This window comes from Taudactylus pleione, unplaced genomic scaffold, assembly GCF_031769625.1.
Source record: "Taudactylus pleione unplaced genomic scaffold, aTauple2 ptg000313l, whole genome shotgun sequence".
Taxonomy (NCBI): domain Eukaryota; kingdom Metazoa; phylum Chordata; class Amphibia; order Anura; family Myobatrachidae; genus Taudactylus; species Taudactylus pleione.
Window position 1 is genome coordinate 7549469 of NW_028284714.1, and position 22410 is coordinate 7571878.

The window sequence follows — 22410 nt, forward strand, 5'->3', positions numbered from 1 at the left end:
AGTAAGAAAAAGTATAAAAAATATCTAAAAAAATGGAAAATAAAAACCCCAAAAACCTCGTTACCATGGAAATTTAGCGGCAACCATCTTTTTGGATTCTTTGTACTCATTTGACAATATGTTTTTTATGTCCTATTGTGATTATTTCAGCCAATTTACTGGATTCTCATTTAGATCTGTTGGCCATTTTGTTATGTCAGATACTTGTATATATGGCAATTCTTAAATAAAAACATGGTTATGACATCTGTATCCTTCCAAGAGTTTTTATTGTGGGATTATTTTTCCTAGATATAAAAGGTGTCTCGTGGTTGATTCCTAGGTATTCAAAAAATAATGATTAGAAAGCGTAAATACAATACAGACCCATAAGGTTTGTTTTTTTGTTTTTTATATCTAACAGACTTTATCATGAACTAATAATTTTTCTATTTATATTTCAAATTGATATAAGCATATGAATATCCCATACACTTGTCCATTAAAGACAAAAAACATAGTTAATATTTGGTTACATGAACCTACATATACGCATGTTAGTATAATGGAGACGTACAATTTGAAAAAACAAGGATGAAATAAGACTCAGAGCCTGACCAATTATGAAACCAGATTTATTATATGCATATATTATAACTACAGCACCTGGTATTCTTGGGAGGTACCCCATCCCAATACTGACCAGGCCCAATTATGCTTAGCTTCCAAGATCAGACGAGATTGGGCATTTACATATTGGTATGGCTGTAGATGAAGTAGGCACTTATTTTATCCTTTTAAAAGGGTTCAGGTTTAGAAACTATTTCAAATGACTTGTTAAAACAAATATTTTAAAATCCATAAGAGTTTAAAATCAATTTGTTTATAAAAAAGGAGCTATCTCATAGTTGTCATTAAAACCCATCGGAGTTAGAGTGTTCAGCTCAAATATCCAGAACATCTCCCATTTTAACAACTTATTGCTCAAATCACCTCCCCTTTCTCCTAATTTGACATGTTCAATAGCTTTAAATGTAAGTTCTTCTGGATTGGATCCATGATGCGAAATAAAGTGTTTCGAAACCATGTGGCTTTTAATTTTATTTTTTATATTTCTGATGTGCTTCAAAACTTTCTTCGTTTTGCCAACATATTTGATTCCACACGAACATTCTAATAAGTAAAATACAGACGTTGAATTGCAGTTCATGAAATTTTTCATTTTGTATTCCTTTGTGTTATTGTAATTTTTGAAAATGTTCCTTTGTGGATGTAAATATCTGCAGACATTGCATCTGCCACATTTGTAACATTCCAAGCACCTTGGTAGCATCTCATTTCTATTCAGGGGGCCATTAGTTAGCATGCTGGGGGCCACAGTATCCTTTAAATTCTTGGCTTTTCTGAACACCATGGGGGGTTTTGGAGGTAGTGTATCCTTTAATACCGGATCCATTAATTACATTTTCCAATGTTTGCATAAAATTCCCTTTATTTTGGCCGAAGTACACATAATGGGATACAGCAAAATGGCCACCACCACTAGAGAGTCTTAATGAACATAAAGGATCCAAAAAGATGGCTGCCGCTGAATGTCTATGGACATGTAGTTTAAAGCTCCATTTTTTATACATGATTGGCAATGTTACTTGCTAGGGCCCTGATGGAAAGGGCACAATATGAACAATAGTTGTTAGTCCTGTGGATAGACCCTCATCAATTGCTATGTGCTTTACATAGCAGATCTAGTACCTGGAAGTGATGTCACACTAAAACCCCACCCCTTTAACTCAGCATATCAAGCAAAGAATTATAAATACAGGGACACAGCACACAATGGACATCCCCTTGAAGAAGTCTAGAGAATAGATGAAACGCGTTTGTCCAGTGCAATCCAGCCTTCCAGGACCTTCTTAAAATTTAGATAAGCTCCATCTTTTCTGCTTTAAAAATTTTTTTAAAAGGTTTTTGTTTTCCATTTTTTTTAGATACTTTTTATATTTTTCTTACTAGATGTTGTCCAAGTTCATGCTATCTGTGCAAACCTTTATTGCACAGTTACTGTTGTAATATTGAAATAAATTGTATACCTTTTTTAGTAATATCAGCACATCATTTTGATTTTTATAAATGCACATATGCACCAATGACACATTAAATGCACCAGAACATTTATATTGCTGTTAGTATTAAATTCTTATTTTTAATATATGTGTTTTATGAAACTTGCACTGATTATTGCACATATACACTGCAGCTTGCATTGTGAGAGTGGCTGAAATATACCCGCAATTACTTAATTAATTATTTGCACAAGGCACTCAGCACTTTCAGGCGCTCCATATCACATCCATTTAATGATATAGTTTCTAGGTGTCAGAATCCAACTGACACCATTTTTCTGAAAGAGCTGACACCCTTTTGAAAGAAGGGGAGTGCATCAAGGTTATTATTGATTAATGTCTGTTTAGAAGTGCCTTTCTTACCTATCTCCTATATATCCTGTTGTGGTTTTTAATTGGCTCACCATGTTTTCCCCTTTTCCTTCCTTCTCTCTCCGTTTGTCTCCCTTTACTCACATCTACCTCTTTGTCCCCCCTTTACTCCTGTCTACCTCTATTATTCCCCCTTTATTCCTGTCTACCTCTCTTTATCCTCCCATTCTTCCCCTCTCCTCCTGCCTTCCACTGTTTGTCCACCATTCCTCCAGTTCTACATTGCAGGCTCGCAAGAGATGGGCCTTGGCGTTCACTTAAAATTTCCATTTTTGTGTATGTTTGTGCATATATGCAAGTGGTATTAATCTCTGTCATATTTGAGGTTTTGCCTTGCTCTCATGCTTTCTAATGCGTTTTTGATTACAGTAATAACTGCATATATTACAGAGTTGTCACTGGAGTAAGTTAAACATTAATATTATATATATATTCCATAGACAAAAAACCTTACAGTATTACATGTCCCATTAAGGCTTTTTAGAAATGATCTGAAATTTCACAAAACCTACTGAATTTGTGCCACTCAAACTAAAAAAAGCAATGAAATTACGATCATTAAGGCTGATGCCTTAATGGACGTGTTCCTTGCGCAATACAGATATGGTATGCTATCACACCCTGTGGTTAAATGCAGATTCAGCGCTCTCACAGAATGAGATTGCTGTCACTCACAAAATGGTGGAGCTGCTAATTCACAGAATCGTTTGCTGATTGGAATACACACATGCAGTCTATGCAACTGAGGCTTGAGCAGTTATGTGGCTCCCACATCCAACTCAGTGCCCACAATCTTCCCATTCGATCACTACAACAATCTCACCGGCTTCCAACATCCTTTTCGCGCCATACATTTATCTAGTTTAGAATACATGTTCAGCTCCCTTATTTCTAAAACTATCATACTCTGTCTATGCAAGTACACTTTCTTCCCCTATATGCCTCCATGCTGCTATATATTCCCCAATCCCTACTGCTGTGTGGTCTCCCCACTGTGCTAGTCTGTGTTCCCTCAACAGAACCAATCTGTTTTTCCCAAACCGCACCGCCCTGCATCCGTGATTTCTCCACAGTCACGTTGCTGTCTCTCTCTTATCTGTGGCACTCTTTCTTCCTTAATCTGGGGTGTGGGTAAAAGCCAGAAACATAGTAACTGCATTGAAAAAGCCGGAAACAATGTAAAGTGTATTGAAAAAGCCTGAAATCATAGCAAATGTATTAGAAAAGCCAGAAATCATATTACATGTATTGAAAAAGCAGGAAATCATAGTAAAGTGCATTAAAAAAGGTGGAAATTATAGTAAATGCATTGAAAAAGCCGGCAATCATACATTTACTATAGATTTCCGTCTTTTCTAATACATTTACTATGGATTTCCGGCTTTTCTAATACATTTACTATGATTTCTGGCTTTTATAATACACATACTATGGATTTTCGGCTTTTCTAATACATTTACTATGATTTCCGGCTTTTCTAATACATTTACTATGGATTTCTGGCTTTTTCAATACATTTACTATAATTTCTGACTTTTCTAATACATCTACTATGGATTTCTGGCTTTTTCAATACATGTAATAGGATTTCCGGCTTTTCTAATACACTTACTATGGAGTTCCGGCTTTTTCAATGCATTTACTATGTTTCCGGCTTTTACCCTCTTCCCTTAATCTGCACTACTCTGGTCCCCCCAACCGTGCAACTCTGTCTCCCCCATCATCGGCACCACTCTCTGTCTTCCTCCCTATCCACTCCAATCTGTCTTCCCCAATCTCTACTGCTGTGTGGTTTCCAAACTGTGCTAGTCTGTGTTCTTTCATCCACACCAATCTGTCTTTCTCCATCCACACCGCCCTGCATCCATGCCACTCTGTCTCCTTCTGCACCACTGCCTTCCCCTAAGCCACACCGCTCTGTCTTCCTTTCCTCTGTGGCACTCTTTCTTCCTCCATCTGCACCACTCTATCCCCCCAACTGTGCAACTCTGTCTTCTCCCCCACCCGCACTACTCTGTCTTCCTACCCATCCACACCAATCTGTATTCCCCAATCCCTACTGATGTGTGTTCTCCCATTTGTGTTAGTCTGTATTCCCTTATCCGCATCAATCTGTCTTTACCCATCTGCACTGCTCTGTCTTCCCATGTTCATGCCATTCTCTACCCCCACCCATGTCGCTGTCCCCCCAAACTGTGCCACTCTGTTTCCCCCCCATCCGCATCACTGTTTTCCACCCATCTGCATTACGGTGTTCCTCCACCCTATCCGCACCACTGTTTTTCACCCAACTGCATCACTTTGGCTAACCCCCTCTGTACTGCTTAATCTTCCCTCCTTTATGTTTCAACTATCCACACTGCTCTGTCTCCTCCCCCCATCCACACCACTTTTATCCCATCTGCACAGCTCTATTTTCTGCTTAGATCTCACAATTCTGTGAATTAGCAGCTCCACCATTTTGCGAGTGACAGCAATCTCATAAACTCCCTATGGTTGATATGTACCTTTCAGACTTAACACAACTAAAAACATATCTAAAAATAAGCACACAGACAACAGGAGTTGTATTTAAAATTAAACGTCAAATTTATTTGACATTAGATTATTAATAATTAATATAATATTGAATTTGGGCTCTCTAATTAGATAATTAGAAGTTGCCAATTGAAATTGATTGTGAGCTTAAAGTTAGTATGGTGGCAGACAACAAAGAACGGACACTCCGACAAAACACACGCAGACCAAACACATCATCATTGGTGTTCAACTCTCCAGCAAAAGCCCGCACGGACGGGCTGTGTCATTTCCCGGTAGGGACGTTTCCAGCCTATCATTGATTAAGGAGAGCGCACCCATCTAATTTGTATAACCAGAAGCACACTACCGTTCTTTCCGCCAAAGCAAGGCAACTCAAGCCGCAGCCCGCCACAAAAGACACTAAACCAACTCAACTATCAGTTTAAACAAAGCCTCCATCAACATAAACAGATCGATCGTCAACAGATGGTCCCCGTCAGACCAACAAATGTTCGTCTATGAATCTGAGTGCACTCTGAAACCACACTCCGCCATCATCTCCACTTAAGTGTATGATCACACCATAGGCCGACCAAACAGTCGCACCGTAGACATAGACGTCCTTTTAATACTCGCCACCCCGACAAATGGTCCTTTTCAGACCAAATGCACATCATAAATTTGAGTTCACTCTGAACCACAACTCTGCCATCATCTCCACTTAAGTGCACGATCAAAAGCCATAGGCCGACCAAACAGTCTCACCGTAGAAAGACGCCCCATCATTCACGCCACAGCATTCCTCTAAAAACCCAATCACTTAACACCATAGGCCGAAACAAAAGAGCTTAAGCAATGCACAGCGGCCGACTTAGCGACCCTTTTAGAATGTAAGCTCTTACGGGCAGGGTCCTCTACCCTCTTGTGCTTCTCCCTACTTTAGTTTCATCTACTTCTTACTCACCACTAGGGCACCTAACACTTGGTTGCTTATGCTCTGTTGATTATCTGGGTGTTATGGTTGCTAATGTAGCAATATATATTATCCATGTCCTGGTCCTGTAGTGTATTGTTATGTAAGTCTACAACTTGTTTATGTACTTTGTAAGGCACTGCGGAACATTTGTGGCGCCATATAAATAAATAATAATAATAATAATAATAAAAGGAATGACTTGTCAATAATCCAGACTGGCCTGTCATCATAACTATGTTATTTTCTTACTGGTTTTATTTAAGAAAGGAATTGAAAACACACAACACTCGTACCACACCATGCACACCTGCAAACTGCAGACAGGACAACATAAAACAACAATAACGATGTTAGTGACAAACACAAGCATGCCAACCAGGCTGGAGGTAAAAACAAAAACTTACTAGAATCTTTTCTACTTATATGGGGAATATTTGTTGCCTCCATAGGAAAAATAAAAATCCCTCCAAACTCCTGAAAGCGAGTAGTCTAAACCCCTGGTCAACATGCCGAATAACGCCAGCAAGCACCCTGCCCGTATGCACAAACCGACGTACTGCTCCAGAGTTCCACCTACCCAGAGAATGAATCTCTGACGTGAAAAACCTGAAGCGGCAGCAGACATGGCAGTCCCCATTCAGAACAAATGAGCACCATATTCGCGCTAAGGTAGACCGAGATCCGTCCATACACCACTGCAAAAACTGACCAAATTGGTATTTACCAACTGGAACCCCCATCCTGATGCACCACCACACTTCTCCACACTCTGAGCACAGCCGCAAATATTCATGCGTTAAAAAACACACCGGGCAGGTCCCGGCATCCTGACAGTTCTGCAAAGCTAGCCAGCGACCCCGCCCAATTTGGTAAGTGTTAGAGCGACGCATCCTGCGTAGAGATGGGAAATCTAGTTCATTTTGATAAATAGGTCATTATGATATAGTTCACTCAAAAGAGCAGTTCAAAATTGAAGTTCATTTAGGACATTGCATCACTGGCTCTGATACACTGCAAAAGAAGTGATAGTAAACGGAACAACTCTATTATACATACAGTACAGCATTTCTACTAGATGAGTCCTGTTCAAATGATCAGATATGTCTGATCTTGTATTAGTTAAAAAAGCAATCACTTATACAGCAAAGTAGTAGTGACATGTTTAGCACTGCAATGTAAATTATTGTTGAGAAAGACCCAAATTAAGAGTATTGTGACGTGTCACTTTTTCATGCTTTGAAAACACAGTAATTGGGAAGAAAAACAGTTATAGGAAAAACCCATACAGTTACCCCATCTTTTATTTAATTGCACCCATTAATGGCACTGGATGCACATCTGGGATAGACTAAAAATGAGAATATGGGACTACAGCTCCAGACCTCCACATAAACATAGACCCATCATTACAACATTATGATACACAGTTTGCTATAAATCATAGTATTGTTATTATAATTGCATTTCTGTTTTCTTCTCTAAATTAACAATTTTTCTATTTTTCATTATTTAGGGACATAATGGGTGTGATAGTGTAGGGGTTGTATATGCCAGCTTCTGTCAGTTATCTAACACTGTCTATAACATGACGGAAACCGATTGGTTGCTATGGGCAACCTTCCCCTTTGAGCTCTCTTGAAGGTTTGATACATCTCCTCCCATGTCTTGTAGAATAAACAAAACTACAGCATATAGCATGCAGCACTCAGCACCATGTCTTTAGATGATGGGGAATCCCACGTGTTGTAACTCATGATGAACTGATCATTGCCAGATATGTGAACTGATTAAACTAGTTCATTTTGAAGATCAGTTCATTTAAACTGATCATTCGTGAACTACTTATAACTAAACCTGCGCAGCAGAGGTGCCGAAGCGCATGCGGTGCCAACAACTCACTAACCCGAAATGCGCCATAGCACCATTGTAAATGCCAATTTGAGCAAATGAAATAAAAATTGCGATAAGCACACACCTTCGACTGCAGTCAATAGATCAAGATCTTTTGTCTATCATTTCCACCCAGCTAACGTTACCCATTTAAGCAATGCAACCAATCTATTCAGCAAACCACCGCATCATCAATCTGGTCAGCAGAGGTCACAGCCGCAGCAACACCTGCAGAGGAGGGAGAAGGGAGAACAGGCACAAAATCCATAGCCACATTCGCAGATGTAGAATGAGAAACCAAAGGCGCAGCACCAGGACTTAACACCCCTAGCAAATGGTAAACGCGCAAAAAATTGGCCCGTCAGGGGGGGGGGCAAAGTTTTCTGCAAGTGTGCAGATGACTGAGCCGATGGATGCTTTGGAGGCTGACGAGGACTGCGCTGCCAAAAAAGGTGCCAACACATCTGCCAAAGCCACTAATACATTAGCGGCTGCTGCAGGATCCATGTCTGCCACAGGTAGGGAAGGCTGCAAACTGGGTGGAGCAAACATAGATGAGGAACCTGTGAATAAGGGGTGGGAGGAAGGTAATGGAACAACATTAGAGGCCCCCCTCCCTGAGGACCATAGCACCCTTGGACCGCTTGATGCATAAGCATGCACATTAATACTAAGTACCCAGCAATTGTCTTACTTGCCCAGCCAGCAGTACGGAGTATCCTCCCCCCATTTTGGGGGCAGAGGTCATTAATCACTATAAAGAAATGGCCAGATGGTAATGTACCAAGTATTAATACTAACATAATTTGTAGTGACAATATCATCCAGCTACACACTACCAACTTCTATATCTTTATGCTAATTGGCTGTGACTGAATATTATTACTAACGGTTACATTCGCATGTTACTGGCTGTGATGGAATAGTTATGCCACATCTCTGCTGCTTATACTCCTGCTAATAAGACCGACATTCTGAATGTTTATATGTACTCAGAGCCGGATCTGTGCTGTACAGATATATTGTGGCAATAGGTCCTATGAATTATTCTATCTGTGTAGTTTGAATAAATTCATAGTTTTTAATTGTGAAATGTGCAATAATTATAAAATTACTCAATCCAGCAACTGGTCACAAGCGCTCTTATTTTCTATATTAGTGAGGCAATGGAACCTGTTGCACCACAGGTGCAGCATCACCTAGCGAACGCGACAGGGAAAAAACACGTAAATTGCATAAGCGTGCCAGCCGCACACGTTGTACTAATGGCGGGGTGAAGGTGTAACCCAGCGTTAAGTGACCCCCACCAGTGGCAAACAAAGGATTTCTAAAGGGGAGGGTCTCCCAATGCTTGATTTTAGAGTGAGTGTAGCCAGTCGCTGAAGGGAGAATAAGTAGCACTTATCCAGCTTTAATATGAGTCATACAAAAATATTTTGAGTGTCCATTAATTCCAGTATATACAGGACCATCAATCACAATAAGCCACTAGATTCGTTAGTAGTGCCAACCTGCCTAAACTAAATGTACATATTTCGTATGTGGGCACCATTCCAGATAATTGGAGCAGTCTGGGGAAACAGCAGAAGGACCTAGCACTGCCCTGTACATAGATGGAAATAGTGGCTCTATAGCAGCTCATCTCTAAACGTAGCATGGTTTCTAGATCTCCTAGCTGGTGCACAGGATATTTATTACTGGCTGATACATGTTAAAAGGAGGCGCTATATATTTCATGTGTGACACTAACAAGAACATGCAGCACCAAAAGCAGCTCTACTCACCGACACCACCGCACTGTAAAGCGGGGCAGTGTAAGCCCTCTGGCTGTGATTGGGCATCATATCACCCCGTGCATCAGTCACACTCTGGACCTGAACTACAGGTCCAGCCTGGCCTGCTGGGAGCCCAACAAGAGACCTTAAAAGCCACTTTATTCCCCTTATACTGCCCTTCCCAAGCAATGGCTGATTGGACCCCGCACCCCTCCCGGAACACCGCTGACCCCCGCCGGGGACAGCAGTGACCAGAGACCCTGCATCATAGCCTGCACTGAGCGGCGTGGGACAAGTGGAAGCTCCGCTGACCCTGCCGCCCTCATGTGGGAGGCCTCCAAGGACAGGCCCGCAGCAGCTGCGCAGGCTGCATCCCTCTGGAGCATGCAATGCAATGGAGCCCGTCGCTGCTGCGCAAAACTGCCGGGAGCCAGCTAACTCAGCCTCTGGCTCCGGCACAGCTGCCACAAGCCATGGCGCATCACGTGACCACCAGCCGCACAGGGCACAGCAGGCCCCGCTTTGGCTAAAGAAGCCGAGCGGGCTGAAAGCTTCACTGGGCAGCGGGGTATAGTAGGGGGGGGCGCAACAGGAGGACATTTAGGAAGGGAGAAAAACACAGGGAAAAAGAAAATGTAGAAAGAAAGTAAAGTGAGGGACAGCAGCATAGACTGGGATGTAAAGGAGGAAGGAAAAAATAGATTTAAGCATACAAAAAAAAAAAGAAAAGGCAGACAATGCACACTTTATACAATCAAAAGCGCAGATCACTTCCCTGACTCCTGGGCTGAAAGTTTCCAGAAACAAAGATGTTGAGTCTTTGCAAAACAGACCTAATATACCAGCAAGGCCAAACCCCCAAGGAACCCTATAGGCGAATACTAATGACTGACACCAACATCATAATTCTTAAAGGTATACTGCTACCACAACCACGGGGTTTAACCTGGCTCAGTCAGATTGCACCTGCCTTACACGTGCCTCCACAGCACAACCAGCATTGGGCTTTGGAGCCCCAGTACTGGTATTGCTAAAGACAGGGGACAAACAACGTAGGGGTTCCCTTCCCTGTATTAAGTACAACCAGCACCAGGCTAATCGAGTGACGTAGAGGGTCCACCCGAAAAAAAAACTAAATTTTCACATACAGAAATCCCGAGGGGCCATGGTGTTTAAGGGGCTATACCTCAAAAGCTATTGGAGGTATGGAGCTGAAATTTCGCATGGGCTGGTAGAACTGTCGCTTGGTGCTGTATGCCAAATTTTAGGGCAAAAATATAAAAAGTGAGGGCTTGGGAGTAATTTAAATTTCCAACTGTCAGTATTTTCTGACACTGAAGTAGGACAGCTTTTCTGCTGTTCTCTATGGGGGATTTTTGGGAAAGCATAACTCAGGGTAGGGGGCAAATTTACACTTTGGGTTTGTTTTATTAGGTAGCTATTGTTCCAGGGTAGGTGTTTTTGCGGTTTAGGCAATTGAGAAAGTTACAGTTTTTAAACTATTACCTCATGAACCTGCCATTATAGAGATAGGAAGTTTCAACTTGATGCACAGCCTCAGTAGTAGTCTCCATCAGGTGTACTCAATGTGGCTTCACTTGGGTGCACCAAGATGGCAGGTCAGTGTGGGTGGTAGTGGCGGTGGGCTTGGGGGAAGGAAGCAGCTGCAAGCTGCGGCTGGACCTGGGGGATAGCAGGCTTTAGCTGCGGCTGGGACCCACGGGTGTCAACGGTGGTGGTGGTGGTGCAGGTGACAGGACCCGGGGGAGGTAGCAGCAGACTGATGCAGGCTCAGATCTTAACGATCCGTGATACCGGTATTTAAATAAACACAGAAGCAGGTGCGTGTCAGTGAGACCCGTCTGAGCTTTTGTGTTTAATTAAGAAAAAAACCCTGTGTAAAAATTTTTTGAAAAAAAAATGGTGTGGCCCCTTCCCCAAAAACAACCAGCTCTGGGCTTTGGAAAGCCAATACTGGTTGTGCTAAATACAGGGTACAAATTACGTAACGGTCCCCGTATGAAGCACAACCAGCACCAGGCTTTTCAGAACCAGTCCTGGTTGCCAAAATATGGGGGACAAATGATGTAGGGGTCCCCCATATTCAGCGCAACCAGCACTGGGCTCTGAGCCGGCCCTGGTTCTTGAAATACAGGGGGAAAAAATGAGTAAGGTCCCCCTGTATTTACCAGAACCAGCACCGGACTCTTTCTAGCGGGGGGTGATGCTACGGCCAGGGGAGCCCTTTCACCAGGCCCCCCAGTCGAAGCATCACCCCTGACCATTTGTCAGCTCAGGCCGTGGATCCCTGGGGAGCTGGGGACCAACCCCAATAAAGTTTCCCCCTCCTTAGGACACCCCAGGCTCATAGCTCGGGGCTATCCCCGGCACCCCTGGAGTGGTGGGTTCGTGGTTGATTGTGTAAGTGTGGTGCAAGTAAAGAGTTAAAATATTGGCTTTTGCTATATAGCGACAAGAATCACATATAGTAGATCGGGTAAAATCCTTCAGCATCTTTATTTCTCACCACAGGCAGGTATACAGGATACGGCAGTTCACAGGCAAGATGTTACATAAAGTCTTTAAAACAGGAATATTTTCTTCAGTGGACTCACAGGTCCAGGATTCCTAACACTCGTCACCTCCGGGCGACTATCTCACGGTCAGGCTCAGTTTCCCCAGTGTCTCTGCAGTTCTTACACCATCTTCTCATAGGTGTCTGTAATCAGCTGCCTTTCCAGGCAATGATTGCGGCAACACCTGAACTGGATATTTACACAATCCTAATGCCTTTTCTCTGCCAAACCTGGGAGATCTGGATATTTCACATTTACTTCATGTGGATTTATGCTGACCCTGTAACACACACACACACACACACACACACACACACACACACACACACACACACACACACACACACACACAGACAGATATATAATTATATATATATCTAAAATACTATGATGTATGTATATAATTTGACGTGTGTAACTTGCTTTAGCTACACCTGCTGTAATATATGCACAGGATTGTTTGAGGGTGGGGGGCCCCAAATTGGTATCTTGCCTAGGGCCCCATGAGGTCTAAAACAAGCTTTGGTAGTGTCCCCTGTCAGCTGCACCCCAAAAATTGTAATTGCAAAAAATACTTTTTTCTGGTGTTTAAAAAAATTTCAAGTCTTTTAATAAAACTGGATGGTAAAGGTAACAGTTCCTTCAGGGCCGTAGCTAGGGTAGTACGCCCGGTGCCATTGCACAGGGCACCACAGGGCAGGGGGCGCTGTTTGGGCCTGTCAAATTTCTGTTTATTATCATTCTTGCTTGTAGCTTCCTCTTATTCCATCCCCAACATCTCCTGGCCTCTCCTATCTCTTCCCTGGCCCTTCCCCATGAAGCCATGGCCCTTTTTTTAGTGCATTATGTCCCTTTGAAAAATGAGGGGGGCGCCAATGCTCTTTCTGGCACAGGGCACCAAAAAGTCTAGTTACGGCTCTGAGGCCCTGATTCAGAGCCGGACGCTCTGACAGAGCGCTCGCTCTGAATCAGGGCCAGGCTAATTTTTTTTTTGAACGGCCTCCCGGCCGCTCGCATAGCTGTGGGTGACCACCCACAGCTATAGCGAGCGGCCAGGAAGATGGTCACGATGGTCAAGAGAGACCATCGCGACCATCGGGTTTGCGACGAGACCCTTGTGGTAGGGTCGCATTGCCGCAAGCCCCAGAGAGATTTCAGCTCTGACAGAGCCGGAATCTCTCCCACTGACATGACTCGTGATGTCAGTGGGGCCGGCCCCAAACGGAGGCATTCACATGGGAACGCCTCCGTTTGGGCAGCCACTCCCCCGGCCCGCCCACCAAAGGGGGCGTGCTGTCACTCAACATCGACAGCACGCCCCCTTTGGTACGAGACCCGGAGCGACGGCTTGCCCGTCGCTATCCGGGTCTCACGCATGCGCACGACAGAGCCGGCTCCATCGTGTGCATGCACACTGGCCCACCATCGACCCGGTTGCGAGCGCACAGCACTTGCGACAGGGTCAGAATCAGGCCCCGAGTTCCTTATTTCCCTTTCGCATTGTGGGGTAGATGTATTCAAGCGCTGTCCCTCCTATATGACAGTGCTGTCCCTGCTGTGGGGATAGGGCAGCGCCAGGCTGTAGCTGTCGATAGCGCCCCTGTCATTTACCGCCAAACCCCCGATCATACATCGGGTAGAAGTGGTATCAGCGCACATAACGTCATACATCTTCCCCATTATGTTAACTTGGTGTGGTGTGAGTTAAGTTCAACTCTTTACTCCTGTCCTGGTGTAAAAATTAATCATGGATTAATCGATAGATAAACAGGGGCAACCCAGTACTAGTGCTGGCAGTCACAGTACTGTACTTCAACATCTTCTTTTAAAGATGGTCAAGGGTTAGAAGAAGGTGTAAGAAAGGGCACTCCAAATCTAAACAATGTTTGAAAAAACTTTAAGAAAACATCACTTACTGTATAACTATACAGGAAAAAGTTACTGTCAAAAAACGTAAACTTAATTACCAATATGCCATACAAAACATGCAGTGGCAAGAAAAGGTTCAGACCACGGCATTTCATTGCAAGTTGTGGTCCTGCTACTACTTTTTTGTACACTAGAAATCCTATTGTGAAAGCCCTGGCTAAACAAAGTTAGACACCTTCTGTAACCTCGCATGCAATACCTTCTCAGACTGAGGGTCTCATTCAGAGCCGGACGCTATTTGCGCTCGCTCATTCAGAAAAAGGGGGTGGCTATTTAAATTAACCGTTCGCTCTTTGCGGTCTGTTGACGCCTCCATGTCTGAATGAGCGAACAAAACATGCGGACGTTTTTTAGTACAAAACGCCCCTTGGCCGCTCGCATCATACGTCATGTCCGCTATTTATTAGATTAATCGAGTACATCGAACAGCGTATGAACTGCTTGCTATTCTTGTGGTTGGTTTTTCCTACCGCAATATTGCGAGCAGTTCTGGCTAAAAGACACCCAACTAACATGGTCGATGACGCTGCTTTCTTAATTATGCACACCCTTAAAACACCCGTTTTGACCTTTAAGCACGCCTGCGTTCTGATTTCCACTCCCCGTTTTCAAGCACCTTCCCCTGTTACCACCCACAAACGCCTCATTCTGTCACTCAAAATATCAGGCATTCGCTATATTGCGAACAAACGATTTCTGGCCGCACTGACTGGTTCGCGCATGCGTACTAATACCCAAACGCATGCGCAGATGTGCGAACATCGCTCAGAACGAACGAGCGGCCGCTTACGAGCGGCTCTGAATGAGACCCAGAGTCTAGAAGTGTCACTTCTAAAACAGGCAAATCAGTGCACAGAAAGAACACAGAGGCTGATTAGCAAACTCTGGGCCTGATTCAGAGCCAGACGCTCTGACAACACCTATCTTAAGTCCCTTGTCGGGATTTCCCTGTCGGTCTCATAACTATATCCCCTTGTCACACCTATGTGTGTTTCTGTGTATACTGTACATTTGACAAGGAATCTGTGCCACTTGTAGAGCCAAAGTTAGTAGAGTTAGGGACGTTTACCATCTAGGCACCTCTTCCCTGTTATGTCATTTGCAGCAAGTTCATTCAATGTATTTATCAAAATCTGGAAAATCATATAAAATTATAGCAAGCACTCCAGCATCAACTACCAGCAGCATTGATATGTACCAGCACATGCAATCTCCACCTCCAACACTTTCATCATCAATCTCCTCATTAATGATCGGAGGTAGTCCAGTATCCAATTTGCATAGCAATCTGACCGCCTCTACCTAGGATTGCCAAGAATAATCTTTGCAAGCTAGGGCTGCTGCTGTTGGGGATGAATCTTCATCACAGAAGGGGACAAAGAAGACTACAGTCGTAGTTTCAAACAATTGACTGTGAAACAATAATTTGCAAGAACAACTAAGTATGACAGCCGCCATTCTGTTGCACAGTGGATCACTTAAGCCATTAGATCTCCATCCAATATTCGCCGATATTGCATCTGGTTTGGCAGAATAGTTAAGGTGGGATGTAGCTGGCGATCACGATGCCAGTGCCAGAATCCAGACAGCAGTCAGAATTCCTGCTCCAGAATCCAGTATTAGGGTTAAGGGGTTATGATTAAGGGGAGGGTTAGGTTTAGGGATTATGATTATGCACTAGGGGGAGGGATAGGGTTAGGCTGCAGGGGGGGGGGCAGTTAGGGTTAGGGTTAGGATTAGGACACTTAGCTAATTGTGTCAGGATTCTGACTGTGGGGATGGTGCTGTCGGTATTCTGACCATCGGCATCCCAAGAGCCAGAATCCTGTATCAAACCTGTTAAGGTTATGTGTCACGTGTCAAACCCGTTAACTTCTATGCCTATATAATGCCATTGTACTGACTATCCATTTAAATACAGATATGTGGATAAGAGGTACTGGTTAAACTAAAGAATCCAAGATTATGACAGCCCACTGGGTGTGTGTATCATTTTCAGCAGTAGTATCTAACACATCATGGGGAGACAGGCTACTGTCTATATCGCTGGCATCACAAAGAAGCATACAGGTGTTAATCTATTGGAAACCTCAGTAATGAGATCAGGGCTGCCATCAGAAATTGTGGGGCCCGGGACTAACAAAATCGGCAGGGCCCCCCTTTCCCCCGCTACCTTATTCCTACTAGAAAATCATTTGGGCAAAAAATATCAAGCCTGCCTGTGCATCCAGCCAGCCACCCTTCTGTGTGTCCAGTAGACCCACTTATGTGTATCCAACCATGCCCCCCCTATGTGCGTCCAGCCAGGCCCCTCTTAAGTGCATACAGTCAGGACCCCAGTGTGTCCAGTAGTAACCTGGTGGAATTTCATCCTTTATATGTTTTAGCGACTGGAGGAACATCAAAAAGTCAACCAAATACACATATCGAGCCATCTTTTGATTCAGTCACAGGGCATCCATGGCTTAACAGTGTTAAAATCACACATTGTATTTTTTCTGAACAGTTAATCAAAACAACAGTTATCCCTCATGAATCTGGATGAATCCTCTTTGAGGCAGATGGATGAAACTCTGGAAAGTGATAAAGTGCAGAGTGACAAATACCAGCCACTCAGCTCCTAACTGTCATGTTACAGGCCGTGTTTGAAAAATGACAGTTGGGAACTGATTGGTTGGTCGTTTATAACTCTCCACTTTATCACTTCCCAGAGCTTCATACATCAGCCCCATTTATATTTCGTTTTGTCTCTGTTATTTAATATCCATCGAGCAATCTACAATTTGCATTCTACATGCTCATATATACTCCTCTGTGTATTTAAAAGTATGTGATTTAGGGCCTGATTCAGCAGCATATGCAGTTGCAGCTACATACGCAGATCGACCGATTGTTCAGCACTGCGCATGCACCGCTCAGTGTCTGTGCTACAATTGCACTGTGATTACATGCACATAGTAATCCATCGCAGAGTGAGCGTTTGGGGGTGGTGACGGGGGAGTGGTAGGAGAAACACAGGCGTTCCTGTCAGTTTGAACCCCGTTGCATGGGCGTGCAAAAATTAGCCTCTTCGACGGCATACTCACTGTGTGCGTTGAGGTTAGCAATTTCTGAGTAAGGTCAGACCAGCTGTAATTGTGCATGAGGGGCCGATGTTACTCCATGTTACCGATGTATACGCAGGACTGCAAGGTATTACGGATGTGAGATAGGGGTAGTGGGCATCTCTAAGCTGCCTGTGCGATGGCTTTGCGATTACATTCATTAGCATATTTTCACAGCAGATCTGCATGCGTAATTGCAGCTACGATTGTATAGCGATCCGTAATGAATTAGGCCCTATATTTGCAGTGCACTGGATTGCAGTTGCTTTCTCTAATCTAATCCTAATATTGTCCTAACAGCATCCTAATGACATCTTTTAAAGATCAACTACAGCCCACACCCTCTCCTATGTAAAATGGTGCCCAATCAAGAGGGATTGATCTTAAATGGAATCCAAAACACACTATATCCAAGATTTAGATCTGTACTTGGTGGGAAGACCTGAGCTAGCACTTGGTTCTGCCGGTATATGGAGTGTGCTACTGCACTATCTTCATGATGCTCCATAACAAGTACCTATCCTTACTAAGATGGCTACCGTTATCTAGTCTGTGCATGTGCTATGCCATCTTGACACTGTGTTTGAGCACCACAGTTGTACATAGGTGTGTAATATTTAGCTCTCTGGTGGACCCTATAATATTAATATCCTGTGTTACCTACCTACGTATGATTTGGTCCACTGTATGCTCCGCTCAATCTCTGCTACTTGTCTGTGTAACTGTGAGTATGGCTGTACAAAACCTGTACATTGCAAAAAACCCAAGCTCCTGTTGAAGATACACCAGCTGGTGTATCTTTAACACGGGATATAGAATACCTGGCGCCGACACGAAAAATACATTTATACCGCTAGAAATATAATACAAAAGTACTATAATGTATGGGATAGATGGCTAGATTCTCCGTATAATCGGTCGGGGGTGATGGACCCTTCTCTTTCCTAACGTGTAGATTCAAGGGGGAACATAAAAAAAAAAACAACACAATATAATATGTGCAGTGCTGTATTTGATGTCATATGTATGGTTACAGTTGTAAGATTACCATATATACTTGTTTTGATCTGTATGCGGAGGATTATTGGTAATACACAGTGTTATTTGAATAACAAAAAGAGAAACCACACTTGTACTGTATGTACTTTTTATTTTTTTTATTTTGTTTCATTGTTTTTAATACATTGTATTGTTTGTAATGCTTTATTAATACAATGTTTATTTGTATATTCAAAAGAAAAATTTAATAAAAATATTATTGGATATAAAAAAAAAAAAAGAATGTCGGCGCCAGAATCCGACAACAATCAGGATCCCTACGCCAGCATCCAGACTGCTGACATTCCTACGGTAAGTATTGGAGTTAGGGGTAGGGTTAAAAATTGCACCAGCCCTATGGCATGTGCAGTGTCTGTCTGACTAAGGCCTCCTATAATTGTGATTGTACATCTGTAACCACAGCAGCTTGCATTAACATGCCCATGACACTCCCATTATATGTCCATTGAAGGGACCATTTTTGCATGCACTACTACCCACCTCCTAGTCACCACCCAGGAACACCTGCCACTGTTCCGCCACTTTTCTGACACTGGGCCTGATTCAGAGACGGACGCTCTGAATGAGCGCTCGCTCTGAATAAGGGCGTTTTTTTTTTTTTTTTGAGCGGCCACCCGGCCGCTCGCATAGCTGTGGGTGATCACCCACAGCTATAGCGAGCGGCCAGGTTAATGGTCGTGATGGTCATGACCATCACGACCATCGGGCTTGCGACGAGACCCTTGTGGTAGGGTCTCGTGGCCGCAAGCCCCAGAGAGCCTACTGGCTCTAATAGAGCCGGAAACTCTCCCACTGACATCACTGGTGATGTCAGTGGGGCCGCCCACAAACGGCAGGCGTTTGCTTGGGAACGGCTCAGTTTGTGAAGCCACCCCCCGGCCATGCCTACCAAATGGGGTGAGCTGTCAATCACCATCGACAGCTCGCCCCCTTTGGTGCAAGACCCGGAGCAACGGAGCACGCGTCGCTAGCCGGGTCTCGCGTATGCACCGACAGAGCCGGCTCTGTCGTGCGCATGCCCATTGGGCAAGCATCGACCCGGTTGTGAGTGCTCAGCGCTTGCGACCAGCTCTGAATCAGTCCCACTATTTGAATCGAAGACAAAAGCAGCTTTGTGCGCACACTCAGCGTTACGCTTGCACCATAGGAGATTGTGTGTGGCTCTGAATCTGTACCCCCCGTGAGAAATATTGTGAAGGCAGAGCTGAGGATAATCATGGGATAGAGGGAGGAATAGGGATTTAAGAAGAAGAGATAAGGAGATGCATGAAATTAAAAGTAGAAGATCATGTTTTGTATAGAAATACATGCTAGGATTATGTAGAATTATACATTAAATATTAGCAGCTGTAAATTATTAGCTTCCTAGTTTACCATTAAAAAGTGTTCTCAACAAACTAAAGGCCCCCATACATCAGCAATTGATTTTGTATAAAACTCTTGGCCTGATTCAGAGCCGGACGCTCTCACCAGAGCGCTTGCTCTGAATCAGGGCCCTCCTACCTCATTTTGGAGCGGCCTCATGGACGCTCGCATAGCTGTGGGTTACCACCCACAGCTATAGCGAGCGTCCATGATGATGGTCACGATGGTCAAGAGAGACCATCGCGACCATCGGGTTTGCGACGAGACCCTGCGGTAGGGTCTCGCTGCCGCAAGCCCAGGAGTGATTTTGGCTCTATCAGAGCCAAAATCACTCCCACTGACATCACAACTGATGTCAGTGGGGCCGGACTCAGACGGTAGGCGTTCCCATGGGAACGCCTCCGTCTGGCAGCCACGCTCCCGGCACGCCCACCAAACCCACCAAAGGGGACGTGCTGTCACTCACCATCGACAGCATGCCCCCTTTGTAGTGAGACCCAGAGCGACGGATTTCCAGTCGATCGCCGGGTCTCGCGCATGCGCACGATGGAGCTCCCTCCGTCGTGCGCATGCGCACTTCGGCACCATCGACCCGCTTGTGAGCATCCAGCGCTCGCGAGCGGGTCAGAATCAGGCCCTCTTTCCCTTTTTCAATCGATTGTGGCATCTCTGCAATCGATTGCTGATGTATGGGGGCCTTTACTCACTCAATCTCCCATCTGTCCAGATTAAAAATTAGTCGAACCAGTATCACCTGGAATTTACATTTCCAGATCAAATTCTCCATATTCACCTACATTTAACTTTGGTAAAGAGGATACAGAAGTCGTATGCAAAGTTAAAGATATATTTAAACTCCATCAGCTGTGTATATAACACACACACACACACACTCAAAAGTTTGGGGTCACTTAGAAATGTCCTTATTTTGAAAGAAAAGCACTGTTTTTTTCAATGAAGATAACATTAAATTAATCAGAAATACAAACTATATATTGCTAATGTGGTAAATACTATACTAGCTGCAAATGTCTGGTTTTAAAAAGAATATCTACATAGGTGTATAGAGGCCCATTTCCAGCAAACATCACTCCAGTGTTCTAATGGTACATTGTGTTTGCTAAGCGCGTTAGAAGACTAATGGATGATTACAAAACCCTTGAAAACCCTTGTGCAATTATGTTAGCACAGCTGAAAATGGGTTTGCTCGTTAGAGAAGCTATAAAACTGGCCTTCCTTTGAGCTAGTTGAGTATCTGGAGCATCACATTTGTGGGTTCGATTATACTCTCCAAATGGCCAGAAAAAGAGAACTTTCATGTGAAACTCGACAGTCTATTCTTGTTCTTAGAAATGAAGTCTATTCCATGCGAGAAATTGCCAAGAAACTGAACATTTCCTACAATGGTGTGTACTATTCCCTTTAGAGAACAGCGCAAACAGGCTCTAACCAGAGTAGGAAGAGAAGTGGGAAGCCCCAGTGCACAACTGTATAAGAAGAGAAGCACATTAGAGTCTCTAGTTTAAGAAATAGATGCATCACAAGTCCTCAACTGGCTGCTTCATTAAATGGTACCAGCTAACTTCTACAGTGAAGAGGCAACTCCGGGGTGCTGGCCTTCTAGGCAGAGTGGCCAAGAAAAAGCCATATCTGAGACTGGCCGATAAAAGGAAAAGATTAATATGGGCAAAATAACACAGACATTGGACAGAGGAAAAAGTGTTATGGACAGACGAATCGAAGTTTGAGGTGTTTGGATCACACAGAAGATCATTTGTGAGATGCAGAACAAGTGAAAAGATGCTAGAAGAGTGCCTGGTGCCATCTGTCAAGTATGGTGGAGGTAATGTGATGGTCTGGGGCTGCTTTGGTGCTGGTAAAGTGGGAGATTTGTACAAGTTAAAAGGGATTTTGAATAAGGAAGGCTATCACTCCATTTTGCAATGCCATGCCATACCCTGTGGACAGAACTTGATTGGAGTCAATTTCCCCCTCCAACAGGACAATGACCCAAAGCACACCTCCAAATTTTGCAAGAACTATTTAGGTAAGAAGTAGGTAGATGGTATTCTGTCTGTAATGGAATGGTCAGCGCAGTCACCAGATCTCAACCCCATTGAGCTGTTGTGGAAGCAGCTTGACCGTATGGTATGCAAGAAGTGCCCATCAAGCCAAACCAATTTGTGGGAGGTGCTTCAGGAAGCATGTGGTGAAATTTCTGAAAACAGAGCCCACCCGAACTTCCCCGATCCGAGTGAATTTGAATGGCGGCTCAGGTTTTCTCGCCTTGCTCGCATTCCAAATCGAGGCAAAATGTCATCATCCCGGCTGTGGATTCTCGTGGGTTTTGGATTCTATATAATTCCTTCCCGCTGTGATTTGGGTGCTACTTTACACTGACTCCAGTCTGTGCTGTGCTGTGCTAACATATCCAGTGGCTGCTGCTGTATCCATCTAATCCAGGGGTCTTCAAACTTGGCCCTCCAGCTGCTGTGGAACTACACATCCCAGCATGCACTGCCACCTTTTTGATATAACAGCATGCTAAAACTATGTGCAGTGCATGCTGGGATGTGTAGTTCCACAGCATCTGGAGGGCCAAGTTTGAAGACCCCTGATCTAATCCCTGTATTTTCCATAAGATAAGTTTTATTTTAAAGACCCCTTTGAGTGCCTTCTTTTCTACATTATATTATATATATATATATTACAGATGTGCGCCGACCCCCGTGTTTTTGGTTT

At 43.9% G+C, this 22410-nt stretch overlaps 1 protein-coding gene and 1 pseudogene across 3 annotated transcripts in view; both read right to left on the reverse strand.

Annotated features, from left to right (window-relative positions):
- Positions 1-22410, reverse strand: part of LOC148510710 (N-acetylneuraminylgalactosylglucosyl-glucoside beta-1,4-N- acetylgalactosaminyltransferase 2-like) — a 317743-nt gene that overhangs the window by 272896 nt on the left and 22437 nt on the right. The window lies entirely within an intron of this gene.
- On the reverse strand, positions 634-752 carry LOC148510711 (5S ribosomal RNA; annotated as a pseudogene).